This window comes from Gavialis gangeticus, unplaced genomic scaffold (genome assembly GCF_001723915.1).
Source record: "Gavialis gangeticus isolate Ggan-Ray unplaced genomic scaffold, GavGan_comp1, whole genome shotgun sequence".
Lineage (NCBI taxonomy): Eukaryota > Metazoa > Chordata > Crocodylia > Gavialidae > Gavialis > Gavialis gangeticus.
In genome coordinates, this window is record NW_017729024.1 from 52794694 (window position 1) to 52801302 (window position 6609).

The window sequence follows — 6609 nt, forward strand, 5'->3', positions numbered from 1 at the left end:
GTGACAGGTGGATGGAAAAATCTTTCAAATCTCATAACCTATGCTGAGTTTGAAAAGCTGGAGAATGAGGGTGAGGGGTGGAAGTATGAAAACTTTTATTTGTGCAGGTGGTCACATTTTCTCTAGTGATCCCAGAGAAACCGTAAACATCATTCCCCACAATGACACTTAGCAGAACACCTCAGCGGCCAGAGAGTATAGTAGTGAAAGAGCATATAGTTTGCAAGTACAAAAACTGTATGTAATTGTGGATGGCACTTTCACAGTCCATACAGGGTACAGGCATTCATACACACCACAAATTCACAAAGTACTACAACATAAACTGGGCCACAGCTTATATGTCTCACACACTGAGGAACAAGAAGCTTACAAGTTTTTTTGCTGAAGCGGTCAAAGATGGTTAGCTGTATGGGTAATTGACTTGTGGAGCCTATGGCAGTTGTTCATTTGGAGTTGGTCACTTGTCCAAGGTCTACTCAGTGTTTCAGCTCCATTTAAATTTTCAAGAAGCACTGGGCCACATCTCTAGTGGATACAAACTTGGCACAGTTCCACTGAGGTCAAAGGAGCAACTGCAGACATAGAGTAGGATCAGGTCTCTTTTAATAAGGCTCAGATGAAGGAGGGTATAACTCTGCACAGACCTATTAGCTACCCATCTTTCCATCGGGCATTTTGTTAATTTGACTTTTTGAAATAAAGGAAAGTGACAACTAATTTCTTTTCATTTTAAGAGGTTGGCTCAGTGCTTCCTAGTTCAACTCATAAACATGATGTATAAGTATGCTTGGCAGGATCCCATTGTATTGGTAAACATTGATAAATGTCGATTTCACCTCACACAGACCAAGGGGAAAATTTCCATTGTTAACAATTGAAAGGAGACATAAGAAAAACGATGGTTGATCGAGTGTGTGACAACAGGGGGGAGCAGTCCTACAGAACCATACTGACCGTAGATTGCATTTACCCCCAGAACCCCAAGGGGACTAGAAACAAAGGAAGAGGAAGTGACAAAACGGACAAGGCAGCTATAGGCCAGTGAAGTGACTGATGGCAGCTGTGCCACTGAACTTATGGCAGTCCTACAGTAGTTACATTTATCATTAATAAATTGTCTGCCCCCTATGCCCCTAATTTCATACAATCCTGAAAATTTAAATTGATAAAAATATAAATATATGCTTTAAAATAATCATAGATATTATCTGTCAAAATTATAAAAAAAAAAAATTGAATTCTGCCAAGCCTACATATAAACAAACAGAGCAAATTATCCAAATCAGCTTATTGACCTGCCTTGTGAAAATGACATTTTGTTATGGAAAAACAACTAACAGGCAGTAAAATTTGCTTTCTCTAATCTGTGCTGTTAGGAAAGCTCCTTTAATGTACGCTTGTATTTCTGGAGCCATTCAACCCCGTCACTAATCTTCTGCATTCCTTAGAGCATGCTCATTGATTTAACTACCAGCAGATGCAATTATGTTGTCCACAGGTATGTTTGTCACGTATCATGCTGACATACCTTCAAGGGCATTGGGTAATTGTTCCTAAACATGGAAGGATGTGAGAGAACATTTAAAGTTATATTGCTACTAGTTTGTAGATACCTTTGTATCTACCTTGAGACTTAGTTCAACTCCTCAGAGAACACAAAACAGACCCCCTTGACATGAACAGACTGACTTTTATTAGTAAATGTTTAGGATTGGGAATCCAGAAAAAAGATGACAAAGCTGATATGGAAATACAGAGAGCCCAAGCGAGGGACTAACAATAGAGGGATGGGGGTGAGGAGGGGAGCGCAATTAGGTTACAGGAGATACAATGTTAGCCAACTAAGCCCAGGGGTGGGGGGTGGGGGAAGGGGAAAGGGGAGAGAGGGGGTTCGTGACGCTGAGAGAGAAAGGAGATAGATACACACAAACCCGTTACAATGGTCCGCAATGGTGGAGGAAGTGGTTCGGAGGAAGTGTCTCAGTCCATATAGTCTCATCGCGGGGGTCCTCTTTGGGTGGAGTGGGGTTGTCCGTGGTTGAAGAATCCTCTCAGAGTGAAGTAAAGGGGGAGATGGTTCAGGCGGCACCCTCCGGGTCTGGTCCAGCGGCGGCTCGTCTGGTGGGGTCGGACTACTGGCGGTGGCCCGTGATGTGTTCCACATAGATGTCGCAGGACCAATGGATGGTGTCAGACACCATGAGGCAGTGCATCAGTTTGGCGTAGCGGCAGGAGATGCAGCAGGCATGCAGGACGCTCTCGTTGCTGGGGTCCCAGGCTCCGAGCATTCCCACAATGAGCATGTTGACTGTCACGTCGTAGCCGCGGCCCCTCAGGGTGTCGGCAGCAGGGTGTACTTCTCCCGCTTGCAAGCCCGGGCATCAGTGAAGGCTTGATGCCAGTTCTCGAAGGAGATGGTGACGTCCATGATCACGACTTTCTTGGCTTCTTTGTCGGTGATGACGATGTCAGGTCGCATCTGGCTCTTGCAGCCTGGGACGGTGCAGTTCATGGAGATCTCCCCCGCCACGGCCGGGATGGCCCTCACCAGGTGGTCCTGAACAGCATTGTGGCAGAGATGCCAGGCTCTGGCATGCGGCTTGCAGCTGCACAGCATGTGGGGGAGGGTCTCTGTCGCGTAGTTGCACCATCAGCATCTCTTGTCCCCGTGGCCGAAGTGTACGGCCCAATTCAGAGGCAGGCAGTTGAGGCGGGCGCAGTGGAGGAAGCGCCAGTCCACGAAGCGCATGAAGCTCCTGCTGGGTATGAAGTGGTTGCTAGCGTCCCACTTCAAGGTGACATCAAAGACCTTGCCCTGGTCGGGTTTGGCCCTCAAGTTGCTGGCGTACTTGTTTTGGACGGCGTCCTTCAGGAACCTCTCCAGGAAGGTCCTCGTGCGGGGCATCAAGGTGATGCGGTCGACATGCGGGGCTGGTCACAGGGAGACTCCCAGCTGCCGGCACTCCTCAGTCCAGGTCCAGACACAGCCGATGCAGTTCCCGAGGCGGTGCATGGTGTTGTGGGCTCGGCTCTATAGTGAGGCAAAGTTCCCGCCATCTCAGTTGAACTCACCCTCCAGCGAGCCGCTGAGGAAGGTGGCCAAGTCTTGTCCGGTCGGCTGCCTTGGAATCCTCTTGCGGGTGGTCTCCTTGAGGGTGCTGGTGGCGATGGTACTTACCATAGCGTCCAGGCAGGTCAGGAGGTGGAAGAAGTGGGTGACCACTGCGATGTCGCAGAGGTCTCCCATGCGGGGGACGTTGGCACCTCCCTGCCGGTAGGGGATGTGCAGGACCTCGTTGCTGGCCCGCAGTGGCAGGTGCAGCCACTTCTTGAGCAGCAGCCGGATCTCGGTGTCCGCCTTCTTGAGGGGGGTCTTGGGGACTGCTGAGCCTCTCAGGATGAACGCAATGCAGGGGATGAGGAAGGTGTTCACCGCATCTATCTTCTGCCAGGGGGCCAGCAGGGACGAGTCCAGCTTGTGGGCGTCCTGCACGATCCCGGTGATGGTCTCCTTTGGCGTCTGCCTGGCCCGGTGGCAGGTGGGTATCCCCAGGTGGCAGTAGGCCTCGCCGTCGGGCAGGTGCCTCATTGCCTGGCCCTGGATCATGAGGGTGGAGTCCAGGACGCAGCTCTTCTGCCTGCTGTCAATGTGCAGGGAGGCGCACTTGGCAACATTGAAGCACAGGCCCATCCACCTGGCTGCCTCGGACGTCACGTTCAGCATCTGCTGCAGCTGGGTGGCATCGGGGGCAACAAGGACCAGGTCGTCGGCATACACAGGCATCGTACACAGGATTAAGCCCCAAAATTCTGGATCTACAAACTCTCAGCAGTTAGTCAGAGCTGACACTGGCAGTTTAAAGCATAAACTTACTGGCCACTCTAATTAAAAAGCTGCAGCGTCACATGTATAAAGCCCCCACATATTTAAAAATGCTTTAAAGCTCATTTGATGAGATTTAGTTAAAGCGCTGGCACAGCCATTTTGAAATGCAAACCCAGTTGGCTATAACGATAAACCCAGTTAGATGTGGTATCAGACTTAATTGATTCAGGTTAAATCAGTCTATTGAACTGGTATCTGAGATCCTCTCCAGACTCAAGTTACAGTCCCCCAGTATCCTAGGATGCTTTCTGGTCCTGGGCTGCGCTGCTTGCTCTGGTGGAACAGGGCTAACCCCACCCTCATGTAGCTCTGCTCCCTAGCCTATGTCCTGCCTGCACCTGTCAGTCTGGCAGGGTGGAGGATCCAAGGAACAGACCCTTGGTGCCATCAGTCCAGGTCTGCACTGCACAGGGAGAGGGAACCCCCCACAATAGGGGGGTACCCCCCCATCCCAGCATGCTCCTGAGCTGCAAAAGCCCAAGCCCTACACCCTTGCCAGCTACTGGCATCTGTGAAAGGCAGGGGACAGGGGGGGAACACACCTCCCAGCCTGGCACTGGTGGGGAAGCAATGCCAGGCTTGCACGGTGCATTCCTCCACCTTCACCCCCTGCCTCTCAGAAAGCTTGGCAGCTTTTAAGGGGGCACGGCTGGAACTTTCCCAGCCCAGCTTGATGGGCTGTAGGTGCAGGAAAATGCCCCTCTCCCCCTTGGAGGCCTTCCCCCCAGTGCCATATGGACACCTGCTAGAGGAGACAGTGCTGGGCTGAGGGGGTGCAGAGAGGAAGGTGGCTGGCGAGGGGATGAGGCTGGGGAGAGATTATTGCTGGCTCTCCCCCTGCCTGGAACTGACAATAGGAGGTGGAGGCATGTGTTCAGCAGCCAATCAGGTGTGGACTGCTGATCAGCTGAGTTCAGCAGGCATTGGCAGCATCCAGCATGATGGGAGATGCACATGAGCACTCCCAGGCTCCTGGCCTGGGCAAGAGTAGGCTTTTGCCTGCCTTGGCCACCAGAACTCTGAAAATCCGTTCAGTTTCTTATCAGTCCAATCTACACAGCTTCAAAAAACCTGCAAAGGTTAACTTGCTTCTGCCTCAGCCTTTTTGAACCTTTGAACTTACCCCTGTGTTTCCTCATTAGAGATGTGAAGCACATGTTTATTTATATGGGTAGATGCACGTTTCTGTAGAAAACATTTATTTGTAGGGAATGAATCCTAAAAATGCTGGCTGGTGTTAATTAACAAAAAACCTTTATGATATACTGCCTAATCATGCCACAACTCCATGCTGTGGTATGGCTGTGTTTTGTACCATCAGGTACTCAAAAGGCCCCTCTTTTTCTCTTTTTTCTCACATGCATGCTGTGCCTGGATCATTGTGATCAGATCTGAGAAAAAATGTCTTGCATTCAAAATCTCATCAAATTCTCTTCCAGCTACATAGTTGGTCCAAAAATATATATCACCCTAAAAAATCCTTGCTTCTCTTACACACTCTCACACGCAGAGAACTTCATTGTTACTTAAAGTATTTCCAGATTTTAATAACCAAATCTTGCAAGGCTCCTTACATGCAAGGGCAGGAGACCACAAGTATTTCTTCCTCCCTGCTGAAGCTCTGCAGAAAACCCAGCCAGACTCCCAGTGAAGTAAATCTCTTGGCTGCCAGCATGGGCACTCTCTGGAAAGAGGGATAGATGCACTTCCATGGCCATAAATAAGCCATCTTCACAAAGGATGTTAGAGCCATGACTCCAGCATGTATGACTCATAAACCCTCTGTAGGACTGTTGGTTGAATCCCAAGAGTTCTTGCCCTTCTCCTTCTTTCAGGGAAAGGAGCACACTCATATCTAAATCAGTGTATATTAACATACCAGTATGCCAGTAAGTCCATACAAGGAAGCTACTTCTCTACAGTTGCTCCTCATCTCTGGAACTTCCTTGCTTTTGCACCTTGCCAAAGTCTGAGCCTGGATATCTTTCAGAAGTGCTGTAGGGACTTCTTATTTGGGCAGGCATTTACCAGACAAAGGATGAGATGTTGTTCAGAGGCTCAATGTTTATGGTTTGCTTTCCTTTTAAGCTGTTTTAATCCTCTTGTAATTCTTCTGGGTTTTTTTAGTTTTTCTGTTTTCATACTGTAAACTCCCTTGTTGGGAAGGATGGCATATAAATGAGAAAAATAAAATACATAAGTAATAGTGCAGAGATAAATAAGTTATTTCTTAAAGAGCAAGTTTAAGTATCACAAGTCAGGAAGTCAAAGAGCTATATGAAGATTAATTTAGCTTCTTAGGAGGCTGAATGAACCTTCTTTGAGCTCCCAGCACACAGGCTAGCTTGGTTATCCTTACACTCCATTTTAGACATACCAACAAGCTCTAACTACAGCTAGCCTGTATCCAATCCTTCTCAGCAAGATCACTGATGTACTGATTGTATCAAGATATGTCTTGTGGGCAACAGCAAAAGGGCAAGTGTTGCTCCCCCTCCCCACCCATCCCCAGCAGCAGTTAGAGGTTCCTTCTCTCTGCCCATATCTACACAAGATGCTGACTGCACAGTTGTTACTGTGCAGTCATTTAGTACTTGCATAACCAAGTACTAAATGACTGCATAGTAATCAGCATTACTGCACAGTAGCATCCTGGCACAGTTGCCTAGTAGGGGTGTGCAAAGCAGGCCCTATTTGATTCAGATTCGGATTTGGCCCAA